The 16,040-nt window shown below is 42.5% G+C and overlaps 1 long non-coding RNA gene across 1 annotated transcript in view; it reads right to left on the bottom strand.

Moving 5' to 3' along the window:
• LOC119807765 overlaps positions 1 to 10,177 on the bottom strand; it is a 31,235-nt gene extending 21,058 nt beyond the window's left edge. The window contains exon 1 of the long non-coding RNA XR_005284348.1: positions 10,074 to 10,177. This is a non-coding gene — a long non-coding RNA (uncharacterized LOC119807765). The remainder of the gene's footprint in view (positions 1 to 10,073) is intronic.
• Between the last annotated feature and the right edge of the window lie 5,863 nt (positions 10,178 to 16,040).

Genomic DNA, 16,040 nt, shown 5'->3' with positions numbered 1-16,040 from the left:
TGATGATCACCAAGTCATGGCATGAGGCATACGGTAGCTGAGCAGGTGAAGAAAGAGAAAACTGCAATAAGAGGAAGCTCCCAGCTGCCTAAAGTCTGGACCATTTTTCCTTTCCTAATTCCCTACACAGGTAGTCTCACTCTTCTATGGGACAAGAAGTCAACATTCTAATAGAAATTTAAAAAACGGAGAAAATGGTCTATGACGAACTAGCACTTGACAGTTCACCCAGTGTTTAATTAATAGTCATAATTGCTAATCAGCACTTAAATGCCATGTGTTTCTAAAGCAACACTCTCTCTCATGACATTCATCCTTTGGTTCTTTTTAGACTCACCACAGCGTATGTTTACACTAAAACTGAAACCTTCTCTGAAACTCAGAAACCATGAATTTAGCATCATGTCTGTATCTCCCACTCGGGCAGAACGGTTGAGACAATGTCTATGTATTTTCTCAGCTTCCAGAAGGACACGGTACAGCTCTTTCCAGTTTATAACTGAATCACAGATGTGGAAATGTAATGTAAACGTAATCCATAAATGCTCAAGTATCAAACATAAGTTTGCTTAATCATCTAAGAGGAACAATTCAAATCCCAGAAGAGAGAAAGGGGACAAGTGGCATGGTTCAGAGAATCGGGGGACCTGTTCCTGATCAACCAAGCTCTTCCATGAAATATGAAGAAGGACAGCTAACTAGCAAAAGGGTACGGAAGGAATTCTAGGCACATGGATCCTGTAGAGACATGGAGCTTTACATAGGCTGCAAATGCCTTACAAGAGGCCATGGTTAAATTCTCAGCCGTTCTGCCAGCCAGATGTCAAGCACCATCATTTAAAAATGATGATAATTAAATATGTTTGTAATATATTTAGCAACATATTCAGTGGCAATTAAATAAATTATATTAAGAACAAAGGTAATAAATACTTAACACTCACTCTCCAATTATGTTTCTAGAATCCACTTCTGTCTGTGATCCTTATGTTATCTCTGCTGTGTTTAGTGGTAGAAATACTATACATCATGGTAGTAGTTGTATTTCCTCTCTCGATTCCACATTAAATAGTTTCACATGAAATGGCCAAACAGACCAAGGTGGGAGCCTTTACACCATGAGCACAGGCTAACTTCACGAATGAGGACTTGCTTTATGGTTCTGTGGATGACACAGATTTAAAGTGATAGACAAAAATTCAAAAGATGCTGATCATACTTAAAGGTTTGTAAGCCAATAGGTGTCTCATGGATACACACAGAGACACATAGATACATGCAGACACACACACACACACACATATATATACATATATACATACACACATATATACACACACAATAGACACCAATGCAAAGACACACAGAGAGACAAAGCAACACACCTAGACACACACACATCCATAAGAAGATATACAGATACAGAGAGACGTCTACAGATACAGACACATGCACACATCAATATTTATCCCATCATTAAGAACTCATGTCATGCAAGTCACACATCTTGACAAAACCAGTGGAATTCCAATCTATATCTATAAACCTACAACTTAGATTGATTTATCATCCTTGTTCTCTAGACAACAGCATCATGCTGGAAGCTCATTCATTTGTGAGCACCTTCACTTTGCTATGGAATCAAGGTAGTAATCAAACATTTACCTGTGGTCTGATTTGCTCAAATCATCGTTTGATTGCACCTATGATTGGGTGGCCAAATGTTTTTCTAATGCAATAAAAGCATTCTTGGAGAATCAATTGGCACATTGGAGTTAAAAATGACTATCTCGTATGTTTTATACTTTGGCTAACTCCAGAATAGGATGGTAAGTCCCTATTACTAAAAGCTCTATGCACTTTAGAAACTGGGTCTCAAGATTCCTGAGCTGTAATTATTCTAAACACCTCCTCCTCAGGACTAGTTTTGGGGTACCCGAAGATGCCAAGCAAACTTCCAAAGGAGGAAGAAAAGAGCAGTCCTACTTAGCTTGATGCCCATGAACTGCACCAAAATTGGTATGGCATGATAACCCCAAGGGTTCAGTAGTGATGGCAACCAACAACTCTCTAGCTGAACGGAAGACCCTCTTAACAAGAGGGAGACTATGATTGTCCCTGGAAACCTAGCTAACTACTCATAACTAGTAAAGTCATGTCTATTGGAAGAGAACCTACAACCACTACTTTACTGAACCAGTACAATCTATAACAACAATCTATAAGTATTTGTCCCTATACCCACAGATACGTGGAGTCTTCAACTTTTATCAAGGTAACTTCTCCCTGTAATAGATGGAGACTACTATAGAAAACCACAACCAATCGAAACGCAGAGTTGTGTTTCCAACTTAAAATTATCTTTTTAGATTTTAAAACTTTTTTTAGATAAAAACTTAGTTTCTTATGTCTCGCAACATTATAAACTTTACAACTTTTTGTAATTTTTTTCTTAATTTGGTAGCAAAGAAAGTAGTATAATTATTTAAATATAAAACTTTGGAGTCACCAAGAGAAGATAGATAATAGCACATATTCTCTGATTTGTGCCAAATATAAATGTACTGGACACTTTGACTGCCCTTCTTACTTAATAATTGTTCTTATTGTATATAGTTTTACTGTTTTAGAGTTAAATCCTTTCCTTTTTATTTAGACGAATAGGGAGAGATGTTGCTGGATATTTGTACACTATATAAAGATGTGTCACTATGATTGGTTTCATAAAATTCTGAATGGCCAATAGCTAGGCAGGAGAGGTTAAGAAGGACTTCTGGGTAGAGAGAGGAACTCTGGGATATCTGTGAGGAAGAGAGGGATTAAGCCAGTGAGACATGGAGGGAATCAGTCATACAGCATGGAGGAGCGGAAAAGAGCCATGTAGCTCTTTATTAATTAATTAATTAAGCCACATTAATAAAAACTGGCTAATTTAAGTTACACGGGAACTAGCCTAAGCTAAGGCCAAGCTTTCGCAATTAGAAAACAAATGCAGAGTTGTCGAGTTGAGTCCCAACCTATACACCTACAAAACACTCCTGCAGCTAAGGCTCAGGGAACATTGCAGACGAGAGGGTGGACAGTTTGTAATACCCAGAACATCAGGGAGTTTTACGTGAGACTATGTCTCCTAGTAGTTTCAAAAGCTACAGCCATAGAATCCCACCAGCATGACTTCCCAAATGTGAGACAGTCAAGAATGACACCAACGAGCATGCCAGACTGGACAGAGAGAAGCCCATGAGACCTCAACCCTACACAAAGAACTAGAAGCTAGTGAGGAAGGCTGGCCAATGGGAGTGCTGGCCTTTTCAGAGGAAAGCATGCCAACTGATTATTTAGTACCAACCGGTCAGCCCTGAGAACATACATAAAAGTGGTACTATACAGATAAACAAGTTATATTTAGGAATATATATGCATCTGTGCATGCAATAACAAGTCAAAGGAGGCTATGAATTTGAAAGAAAGTAAGGAGAGGTATGTACGCATTTGAAGGGAGGAAAGGGAAGGGGAAATGCAATTAAATTACCTCAAGAAGTAAAAGAGAAACATGGTATTTTGTATATTTTATAATTTGAATAATATAAATTTTAATGAATATATGCATATACGCATACATTTTTCCTAAGGAGCTGCTCATGAAACATGTCACTGAGTAGCAGAAATTATAATGATATGATGGGGGGAAGATAAAATGTGGTAAAGATAAATAGGGAAGAAAATTTCAGAGAATGAAGATTCCAAGGAGAGTCAGAGCCCACAGAAAGAGCTGAAACTAAAAATTTTGTAAAACCAGTTTAAAAAAAAAGAAAAAAGAAACAAAAATACCACTTTGAGTAATGGCACATAGTCTGCAAAACTTTATCTTAAATATACTCTAGAAGCTCTTGAAGATAGAATCAGGGCACCAGAGAGTGTATGAGGAAGGCTCCATTTGCAGGGACTCCCATAGTCCAAAGGATGGGAGGACCAGCAGACAGCAGATGACGGTAACCAAGACAGCCACAAGTGGTCCCAAGACAAATACACATGAGATACATTAGAAGGCTTAAGTAGTTGTGTGTAGGCACATGTGTGTGGCTGCACTCATGCCAAGGTTCTCATGTGGAGGCCAGAGCGCATCTGCCAGGCATCTTTCTCTCCTTCTAACTTGTGGGTCCCAGTTACCAAGCTCAAGATGTCAGACTTGGTGGCAAGTGCCACTATCCACTGAGAAATCTTGCCACTTAGTGTTGAAGCTACATCTAGGGACCTGAAATTTCAAGAGACTATCTTAAGAGAATTCTAGATACACTGATGGGAACAAGTCATACATTCACGACAATGTGAGGGCACTGTGATGTGTTTGCTTAGGAATATACCTCTTGTTCTGCTGAAGCAAGAACAAAGAAAATCTTATCTTACCCAGTGGGAGGACCCTGCAAGGATGTGACGGCTCTGCATTGAGAGTGTGTTGTGCCAGCTTCCTGCCTCTGGGCACAGTTGTTAGCTATGCACTGCATATAGCTAAGAGGATGGCTAAATCCTCACTATACTCAGAAAACATATTAGTACATATTTCTACATAGTGCTTGTAGCACCGTGGCATGTAGAATAATAGAGGTGGGTAAGGCTGATTTTTAAATGTCTTCCAACTAGCATAAAATGTAGTTGACCACAAGTTTATCGAACTAAGAAATAAAAAAAAAAAAAAAAGGTGCTGATGAGAACTGGGAATGTGGCTGAGTCCGTATAGTGCTCTCCATACATGCATGAAAACTTGCATTCCATACCCACCACCCATGCCAAATAAAAAAGAATCAGAGCCAGAGCAATGCCATGCTTGGGAGACAGAGGCAGGAGGATCCCTGTGAGTTTAGACCATCTTAGTCTACATAGTGAGCTCCAGGGCTACATAGTGAGACCCTGTATAAAAAAATAAAATCACTAGAAGTGCAATCCAGAAATCCCAGAGATGAGCACACAGAGGCAAAAGGGACTTAGGCCATCCTGGTCTACATAGTGAGTTCCAGGATAGCCAGGGCCACATGGTGAGACACTGTATCAAAAAAACAAAAAAAAACAAACAAACAAACAAACAAAAACACTAGCGGTACAATCCAGTAATCCCAGAGATGTGTAGATGGAGACCAAAGTAACACTGGGTCTTGCTGGTTATCCATGCTAACCAAATAGATGATCTTCAGGTTCTATGAGACTCCATCTCTGTCTTCAAATATAATAAATCAGAGACTAGATTGATAAGGACATGCAAGGCTGTCCTTTGGGCCTCCCCCATGCACAAACACGTACACATACACACATTAGTAACTTCTGGCTACATCAAAAGAGACATACTATTATATGTTATATGCCATTATTGCTGGAAAGATGGGAACATTTTGAATTTCCCCAGCCATCAGTATCCACAGCACTTCCTTTCCCTCTGTACACCGTCTACAAGTCTATCATTCTCAGCTACTTTAAGCATGCGTACTCTATACATATGTCTAGACTAGCCTCTATCCCAGCTGCCCCATACAAAGATGTTCCCACTGTAAAATCTTGATTCGTCCTCCATTCTGCTTGCAAGAGTCTTTGCTTGTTCTCTTGAACATGCAATATACCAAAGCCCTGATAGTGCCTCTTCCTATGTTCAGGTTGTTCGTGTCTGACACTCACCCTCCCAGCTGCTGACTTCCCTTTAAGTGAAACAAGACAGGGCACTGAGAAACCCATACAGATTCTTTCTTGGGACTGTCTTGGGCTCGTCCTCTGGGCTCTCTCTAGGAGGATAAATGCCCAGGACTGGAGATGGTCTCCAGGTCATATCATAATCGATTCTGAACCCTTAATCAACAGACCCTTTTGAACAGTTAGAGAAAAACCAAGACTGTAGGAAAAGATGTGCTCTTCCAGAATATTCCCCACAACAGTTACCATAGCAAGACATCTCTAATGGTGCAATAATGGTGCTCATTTTTTTTTGGTGGTAGCCAACAGCAGTCTAATTGGACTTAGCCGCAGACTCAACAGGAGGAAAAATCACACCTAGTGCTGAAAATGTAAGCAACTCCCTGGGGCTAGTGAGGCCATGAAGCTTAGAGGAAAATCTACAATCAGCACTTTACTAAGGCAGCATAATCTTTTATTGCCCTCGAAATAACTTAACCTTATACCCAAACAAGTGTAGCCCCACTCCTCATAGATGAGGCTTCTCTTTGCAGCATGCAGAGACCCTTAAAGAAAACTCCAATTGGTCAAAATGCAGAGAACAGCTGATCCCAAAGAACCCTACTCCAGTGGATACAACTATGTTTTTTTTTTTTAACCAAATGCCTTTAAATGATTTCAGCAAATTGTTAAAAATTGACCCACAGGGCATTTTGGACGAGTCCTCCAGCCCCACAGACTCCCCTAAGGTTCCAAGGGGGTCAGAGCGCTGCGGCCCCACCCCACTGTTGGAGAAGCAGGGAATGGGCCCACATGGCTGAAACCATGACAGAGTTTATCTGGCACACACTAGTTGAAGTCTCTTCCTAAGAATCGCTGTTCACTGCTGTCTTTTAAGCTCTAGTCATGAGACGCTGCCCCTGAAGACCAAGAGTCATCCGTCTTTCATATTGGGTTTAAGATATAACAGCGTATTCATGAGGCTAAGCTGTACCCATGTCCCTATACAGGGCCTGTTAAAATCCGTAGACAGACTCCTGCGGTGAGCGGCCTGTCCCAGCAGTAACAGTTTGACATTTCATTAGCGTTTCTTTCTTCCTGCTTCAGAAAACCCCTCAGACACCATCAAAATTCCAAACCTCTGAATACACAATTAGGCCATAGGTCCAGGTGCCCACCGTTTTGCTCTGCATATTGCGCCCCCTCATGCGTTCTACTGTGCTGTTCCCAAAGCCACCAGCTGAAGACGTGACTGGGCTCCAGGGGAGCAGCCTCAGAAGATGACAAAGGCTCACTAATGTGGCCACATGTGAATTTATAAAGGTTGTTTCGCAGGGTCGATAGGCAGGTCTTAGAAGAGATCAGGACTCCAGGATATAAAGATAAGAATTGCCTCAGGAATGAAAGCATTGGAGTAAAAATCACTCAGAAGATGAAATAGTGGCTATTATGCATGAATACTGGAATTTAGACCCCCAGAACCATGGGAAAGCTGACCAGTCATAGCAGCAGTCACCTGAAATCCCAGCACTAGGGAGGCAATGACAGGAGCTTCTTGGGGCAAACTGGCTATCGACCCTAGTCAAAAGCTCAGAAGCTGGGGGTTCAGAAGGAAACCCTGCCTCAGTAGACAAAGTGGAGAGCAACTAAGGTTGATATGCAATATCAGCTGCAGGCCAGCACATGTACTGACCAACAACACACATACAGGTCCAACTACATACATATGAACATGCATGCTCCAATGCACATACACACGACAGAGACACATAGGCAATAAAAATAAAGAATGGAAAAAAATTCTCTTGTCTGGCAAAACCTTCCATGCACACAAGACACCACAACTATAATATTACTGGTAGCTTAGTTATCCACAGTGAACTTCGAGAAAGATTGGAGCCATCTGTCTGAGAGCTTTGGGGGTCATCTCCTGACTTCTGAAATTGCAGTCTGAAGTTTCCACACCCTCTGCCATTCAAGGATTGCAGCACCCTCCAACTGTGTCTGCTGGCTTCGTTCCATCAAACTTGTCACCATCCAAATGTGACAACCACACAGTGGATGCTGTGGGGGACTGCCAGCCAAATATTTCTACAGAGCTGTGGTTGGCTGCTTGGGATGTGAATTTAACAGGCAGATGTTTTGCTTCAGAGTCTTTGTGTCTCCCTGCCTACCTCTGAGTCAGACGTGTTCCACCTTTAAATTCAGATTGCTCATTTTTCCAGTGCTGAGCTCTCTACCTTTCTTGGTGGCATCACAAACACGTCTGTTTCCTGGCAGTATTAAATCTAGTATTTGTAGATATGTGGGGGGGGTTCAATGATCAATGAGAAGACCACAAACAAATTGGCAGTGATTGAGGCATGATTCAGGATGAATGAGATATCCAGCCCCCGGCAGACCTCAACAGAGCTAGTACAGAGGTTCCAGCCTTCCCCCTTTCTTCCACCATGAGTGTGTCCCTAGTACCAGAGTTGTTAGTGTCCAAAGTTGTTAGTTGCCTGAGCTCTGGCAGCCCAGTAAATCAGGCTCGGCCACTCATCCTCAAAAGACTAATTAAAGCAATGAAAGGAGATTTGTTTAATGTGGCCACATTGAGAGGGAACAAAGAGGTCCAGTGATAGCCCACATCTATCTTGAGGACCTGAATATGAGGTATTTGTTTCAATAGAAAGTCAGAGGCATGCTCAACTAGGTGGACCCCGTCAAAGTGTGATCTGACCCATCGCTCTTCTGAGTCCCAATCTCTCCAATAAGGTGACCAGAAATGGGTGACATCTCTTCCAGGAAAGCAAGTTCTTTCTCTGGCTGGCACCAAGACCCCAACACTTTGTTTCTCCCAGCATGAGATTTCTGGGTAAATGATAATTTCTTGAGGGTCCTTTGTTTCAGAAATCTGATAATGAAAGTGAATGATACGATGTCTCTTTGGAATATCGTTATTCCAGAAAGAAAGATTCTAGCCCTGACAGAAGGTAGCAGACAGAGCCCTCAACATGTATGCATGAAGTCTAACTGGGTTACCTTCCTGGCTAGTTTTAACAGCCAACTTTAGCTAAGAGTCACTTGGTTGAGGAATTGCCTAAATCAGATTGGCCCATGGGAATATCTTCGTGGGATTGTCTCGATTGTTAATTGATGTAGGAAGAGATAGCCCACTGTGAGCAGTACCAATCCCTAGGCAGGTGGTTCTGGGAAGTATAAGACAGTAGGAGCTAAGCATGAGCCTGTAAGTGATCCAGCAAGAAGATGTGCCTTCACAGTTCTTAAAGTTCCTGATTCAGCTCTTGTCCCACCTTCCCTCAGTGGTGACCTGTGACCTGGAAGTGCAAGCTAGGCAAATCTTCCCATAAGCTGCCTTTTGTCGTAGGCATAAAAAGGAAAGCAGAACAGATATCCTTGGGGATATCCAACATCAATTGGCTTTCTCATGGTTTATATGGAAGTAATAGCACCTTTGTAGGGTCTCACAGGAAACCACATGCAGCTCTTGTAAAGTGTCAAGTATACTTGCATATCAACGAAGAGTAAGGCATAAATACAACAAATACGTGAACAGAATATAAAATCTTTAATGACAGACAGTTTGCTGCTGTCATTTAATGACAGACAGTTTGTTGCTGACCAGTCCACAGCTGCAGGGTTCTCCAGGGTCTGTCATCTGCTCTTTCCCACCCAGACTTCCTTCCATTTCTCCAACTATCCACTGCTCCCTCCGGGCCACAGTCCCAGGAGTCCAGTCACTAACATCTGGAAAAATAGGTTCTTTCCCTGATCTGAAGAAACACAGAGAAGGTAAGCACACCATTATTATGTGGATCTGAAGATTCTAGATTAACACAGATTTCCCCAGAATTTCTGAAAGTGAAGTGTGGGTAAAAGTCGGGAGTGTGTGAGATGTTCACGCTAGGATGAAAGAGGGTGAAGAGGAAGGAAATGCCGACCGGATGCTGGAATCCACCCAAAGCAAACACGATGGATATACAACAAGGAGCCGACCAAATCCCCAAGCTCTTAAATGCCCCATCCTCTGTCAGATAGCTATGGTGCTATTGTTCCTGCTCTTGCTCCTTCTCTCTCTCTCTCTCTCTCCCTCCCTCCCTCCCTCCCTCCTTCCCTCCCTCCCATTCTCTCTCCCTTTCTCTGCCCCTTCCTCTCTTCTATGCAACCTACAACCAATTGCCATGGGTTAGTTTTAAAGCTATCATTTCTGTCATTCATGTTAAAATGAATGAAAAGTTGGAAAACTCCATCTGCGAGCACCCCAGCGCACAGATATCCCCGTGGGGCCGGGAAATGGCTCTGAACTTGCCCTTGGGTCTGATGTTGTTCTGATAACATCTGTGATGCTCGGGAGAGTGGCTTTCACATCAAGGACATGGCATGACAGTCCCAGGGACAGACAGAAAGGGGCTTACCATAAAGTGGAACCAGAGGCAAATCGAGACCCGGACTAGTTCTGGAGTGAAAACCAACCTTGACCATGGAGCAGAGCTCCTCAGGACCCAGTCAGATCATACAGCTGTTTGCACATCCCGTGTGTAAGGCAACCCAATGAGGACAGAAAGGCTGTGATGGGCTGGAGAATGCCAGTCCTAGCTGAGCCTGTTAAAATTTAATCAAGTACAAGGTCCAACAGCTCACACCCACCTGTTTAAAGCTATGGCTCGAAAACTCCCTCCAGCCGTGTGCCAGCATCGCTGGTGCTTTCGCAGTTTTCTTTATCCACCCATCTGCCTCCTCTGTTGACTTAGTTTCTAATCCTCCCTGATCTTTGCTTGCACACAAGCCGGTGAGTCACTCATTTCCTGTCCCGCATCAGGACATTTCTCAGCACTGTCTTCTGTTTCTGCTACCTCCAGGCAGAACGTGCTTCTCTTGGCTCGCAAGGGATGTAAGGAGCGGTTTGGGCAGCGAAGTATAGCTTGGTGCCTTGGCTGCTTTCCCTGCTGCTGTGAGAAAGCGCGCTGACAAAAGTCACTTAAGAGGCAAAGCTCTCACTGTGACTTATAGTTCCAGAGGGATATTGCCCATCGTGACACAAAATACACACCACCACCCCCAAGGCAGGGAAGGCCTGGCTGCAGGAACATGAGACATTGCATTGGTGTGCAACCAGGCTGGTCATATCTGCATTTAGGAAACAGAAGGTCAACAAGGGAGGGATAGGCTGTATAGTTCTAAAGCCCACCTCCAATGACCCACTGAGTAAATCCCTACTTCCTAAATGTCCTAAGTGCCACCATCTAGGGACCAAGTGTTTAAACACATGAGCCTATGGAGGTATTTAACATTCAACACCCCTGCCCCGTGGCTTGGTATTAGGAGGACTCCAGATCTCCACTCTTTTAAACATAGCAAGAAGAATTGAATGCAATCAAATATAAAAAATATCACTCAAGAAATTCTGTTCTACTTAACAGAACCAAGTCTTCCATAAATGGCTGCCCCACAGGAGTGTCCCTAAGAACGATTACAATAAGAATATTACATTATAGATGATTGTGGCCCATGTCTGGGTATGTAGTAGACCTGGACAAATTTTTCCAGATTGTAGGAAGAATGCAGACAACGCTTATTTCAAGTCACAGTTAGTGTCAGTTGTCAACATGACACAAACCTAGAGTCTCCCAGGAAGAGGGTAGACTGTGGGTGGGTGCTGCCACCACTGGGCAGCTGAGCCTGGGCTGTGTAAGAAAGGCGGCTGAGCAAGCCAGGCAAGGAGAACCCACAAGCAGCATCCCCCCATTGGTTTCCTCTGCAAGCTCACATCTTTGGCTCCTTCCCAGCTCCCATGGGTGACAGATTGTAAAGGTGAGATGAAATAGACACTTTCCTCCCAAGTCGCCTTTGGTCGTAGCGATTCTGACAGCGGCAGAAAAGGAAACAGGAACAGGGGCCAAACGCGATTGGGATTCGATGATGGGTCTTGGATGGTAAAGTGTTCAGAATGCTGGCTCTTTCTCTTTGTTTTTCTGAATTAACAGAAGGATGGGGAAAACTATATGATAATTTGATCCTGAGTCCTCTCACCCTATAACAAAGTGAGCATGTTGAGTCTTGGTGCACGTGGAAATTCCAGATATTTGTGTGAAATCACAGATTATCACATAGACATACAGATTGCTACAAAGGAGTCACCAGCATTAACACAGGAAAGCTGTAACATTTAATGTCTATGTTCCTTATGATAGGCATCAGCCCATTATGGCAATAAAACATCAGCTGGCCATGGCAAATTTCTATCATTTAAGCACTCAAGAGGCTGAGGCAGGAGGATCGTGAGTTAGAGTCCGGATGGATACACAGCAAGATCCCATCTCCTAAAGCATGATGTTAATTAATTGAAAATAAATACATTGCCAACTCCGATAAGTGAGGTAAGATTTTTCCAGAATTGGAAACCCACCATTCTGTGAAGCAACACAAGCCTGCGTCTGGAAGACTCAGCTGTCGAGAACCTTGAAGCAAACGATGCTCCAAGTTCTCAGTGCAGAGCTGCATAGATGTCAGTGTGTGTGTGTGTGTGTGTGTGTGTGTGTGTGTGTATGGTTTGGATAGCTCTGTATGTGATGATATTAACACTTGCAGCTGCATATCTGCAATGGGATAAGAATTGCTCCAAATATCTGGGCCCAAGGGCAAATAAATAGTTCTAGCCTGGATTCCCAGATCAGAGAAAGCTGTGGTCTAGTTGCCAATTGATTATCTATTTTTTCAGTCTCTCCTTTGAACAACCGGCAGACAGACCAGAAAACTCTCCCGTGTGTGTGTGTGTGTGTGTGTGTGTGTGTGTATGTGCGTGTGTGAAAATCTGTATTGGACAATCTATAAACACATTAAATAGTTACATACACTAGGCAGGGTTCTCTAGAGAAAAAGAACCAGTAGAACCAATTATTTACATATATAAATATATATAATACTTATGCATACAATGCTTATTCACATATATTTATATGTATATATACATATATATATTAATAACAGGTATCCATCTACGTGTGTGTATGTGTGGTGTGTGTGTGTGTGTGTGTGTGTGTGTGTGTGTGCATATTATAAAGGAGGTTATAGATTACCTTAGAGAGTGGTGGCTCTCCAAATTCTGGAGAGGGAAAGAACCCAGTAGCTGCTCATTCGACAAAGTGGGCTGACTCAGCATCCTCAGCCAGCTCTGAAGACCTGGAGCCCCCTGAAGAGTTGCTGGTATGAAGTCTGTGTTGGGAAGATTAAGGAACTGATGTCTGATGTTAGTGAAGGACAGCAGCATCAGGGATGGATGGACTGAGGCAAAATTGAAGGCAGGCTGGTGATATAAAGAGGCTTTGATTGAGGCTTCTTTCTATCAGGGCCTCCCATTGGAAGGCATCACCTACTTTAGGATGGATCGTCATTCTTCAGAGTTCATGCATTCTGTAAATATCCTCACTTACCTAGTCACAGACACAACTGGAGGTGTGAGTCTCAACCCTGTCAGGTTGACAATTAAGACTAGTTGCCACAGTATGCAGTAGTTCCAATCATACAGAAATGACAGAGTTGGTGCAAAGTTAAGAAACATGATTCAGAAAATTATAATAATGTGTTAGTCAAAGCAAGATCAAATAGTCCCTAAATAATAATTTTAGGTAACAGGTGCACTCTACTTCATTTACCAATTTTCCGTGGCCCACCCCAACACACCCACTCTCCAGGTAACTTTCACACTCACCCCAACACACCCACTCTCCAGGTAACTTTCACACTCACCCCAACACACCCACTCTCCAGGTAACTTTCACACTCACCCCAACACACCCACTCTCCAGGTAACTTTCACACTCACCCCAACACACCCACTCTCCAGGTAACTTTCACACTCACCCCAACACACCCACTCTCCAGGTAACTTTCACACTCACCCCAACACACCCACTCTCCAGGTAACTTTCACACTCACCCCAACACACCCACTCTCCAGGTAACTTTCACACTCACCCCCTCTTCTTGTCCACTGTCACTCCATCCATCTTTATAATGCACTATAAACCCATGAGCTGAAAATATATGAGCACACATCTGCCACCCAGCACAGATATGGATTTAAAATTCTAATACTGTAAATGGCATTTCACAAATTAATTCAAAAAGTCTGGAACTGTTTTCAATCAAGGGAAAATATACCTCTAACATTGAGAAAGCTTTGCTAAATTACCAATCAGAAAATAGGTCCATGCTAATTTAAGATTAATATTCAAATGAGAGATATAATCAGCTCCCGGCTAAATTCCATGTCAATCTGGATTAATCATCCTTCATATCATGTTTTGAAAAGTTCTTCCCATTTGACATGTGTAGAGATTATGTGCTCTGTCATGTCCATAACGACTGGTTTTATTGAACCTGACAGTTATAATCAGCTAATTTGATCTTAAATTTTAAGAAGAAAACCAGTGTAAAGAATGTGAGATGCAAACATGATCGATCAATAAGCTGAGCAATTAGCTCATAAAGCCTTGGAGCAAGTATATCTCAAATTCTGTTTCAGTTGGTTCCTGACTTCTCATTATGAAGTGTAGCATTCTGAGTTTATAGAAATCATGATATTTTAGGTCAAACAGCTAAAATGAAATAAGAAGAAATTAATCCTTGCAATTTACCTAGTCCAGTTTGCTTATTTAGTCTCTACTGTGTTGATACTGGGTACCAAAAAAATGGTTTTTAAATAGTCCATTTATCAGGAAGCATGGATGTGCAAGGTAAAAACCAGAGAGTAAATACATACTTATGTCGTATATGTACGTTCTGAGGGATGAAGAACCTCCAAGCAGGATAAAGGAGGTGTTCAGGAGTGTTTTCTCCTGGAATTTTTCATAAGGCAAGTATTGAACACGGAGGTAGCAGAAGGAAACTAAAGTTCAGGGAGGCATTTCTTGAGCCGTCAGAAAAGAAGAACCTGTTCTGATATGTGTGAGCAGAGTTGGCAAAGAACGAAAACGTAGAATGGATTGGAAGACAAGGATGGACAGCAGGTATCCAATGCTTGAGGACAATTGTGGGAGCTACAAGAGAAGACACTCACATGGGCATAAAGGGCCATAACATATTTTCCCCATGAGAACAAGATGTTGGAGGAGGCAGTAGTGTGAGCTGAACCCAGGCAAGCTAATTTAAAAAAAAATAATCACGACAGGCAGTAATTATTTTGAAGGAAGCCCTTCTGTATTTGTGTTGCTTTCATTGGTTATTAAAGAAACTGCTTTGGCCTAGTTGGTAGGGCGAAACTCAGGTAGGCGGGGAAGACAGAACAGAATTCTGGGAGGAAAAAAGCAGAGATGGGCAGACGTCATGATTCTCCTGCCCAAGATGGATGCTGGTTAGACTCATGCAGGTAAGCCACAGTCATGTGGTGATACACATTAATGGAGATGGGTTAAACTAATATGTGAGGGTTAGCCAATAAGGGGCTGGAGATAATGGGCCAGGCAGTGTTTTAATTAATACATTTTCTGTGTGGTTATTTTGGGGCTAAGCTAGCCATGTGGTATGGAACAAAGGGCCTCACACCCCCTACTACAGGGTGACATGTGATCAGGACTTGGATTTTAAAGATAAATATTTTCTAGGTCTGCTAGTGAGTTGGGTGGGCTTTTTGAGAGCAGGATGAAGGGTTAGACCATCTTTCAAGTCCTAAACGTTACCTAAAGTATAGACTTGAAATGTCAAACCCTTGAGCATATTTCCAACTCATAGGCTAAGAGGTCAAGAGAAGGCATCTTAAATCCCATTGCAATCTGGCATGAACTCAGAATGGGAGATATAACTGTGTGTGTATTCGTGTCAAGCTGTAATATTGGGAGCCTTTAGACATGACAAACACAGTGTTCCTTTAATTTATGAATGTGATTTATGTATAGTTTCAAAGATCATGATTTGTTTTTCCCCAGAATATTGTTATATAAAGAACGCTAAGTCGGCCCTAAGAGGAATGAATGGTAAAAATAAAAATAAAAGCCAACAATGAAAATACAAGTGTGTTCCCAGTTACTGGCACCACTAGTGTTCCTTACACATTTACTCAGGGCATGACCAGTGTTCAATTGAAATTGCTTATTTTGTTGTTGCTGGGTTTATCCATATCATAGAATTGCCCCTAGTCACACAATACAGCTTCCTGCTACCACAATGGGCTTCCTGTGTCACAAAAATGGCGTGCCATCCTCTTCTCCTATTGGCCCTTCCTGTGGAGAACTGTAATTAATGCGGACTCTCAGTGAGCAGAAGCGGAGAAAGAGAACACGTGTACACAGGTAATCTTCATCATGGGGAAACACGGGAGCAGAAAAAAAGTGACAGTAGCTGCACCCAGCTACGGGTTCAGTCAGCCTCAAGACCACCGTCTCCAT

The sequence above is a fragment of the Arvicola amphibius genome, chromosome 2, assembly GCF_903992535.2.
Source record: "Arvicola amphibius chromosome 2, mArvAmp1.2, whole genome shotgun sequence".
Lineage (NCBI taxonomy): Eukaryota > Metazoa > Chordata > Mammalia > Rodentia > Cricetidae > Arvicola > Arvicola amphibius.
The sequence above is the reverse complement of the archived record's forward strand: the minus strand, read 5'-3'. Positions and strand labels throughout refer to the sequence as shown.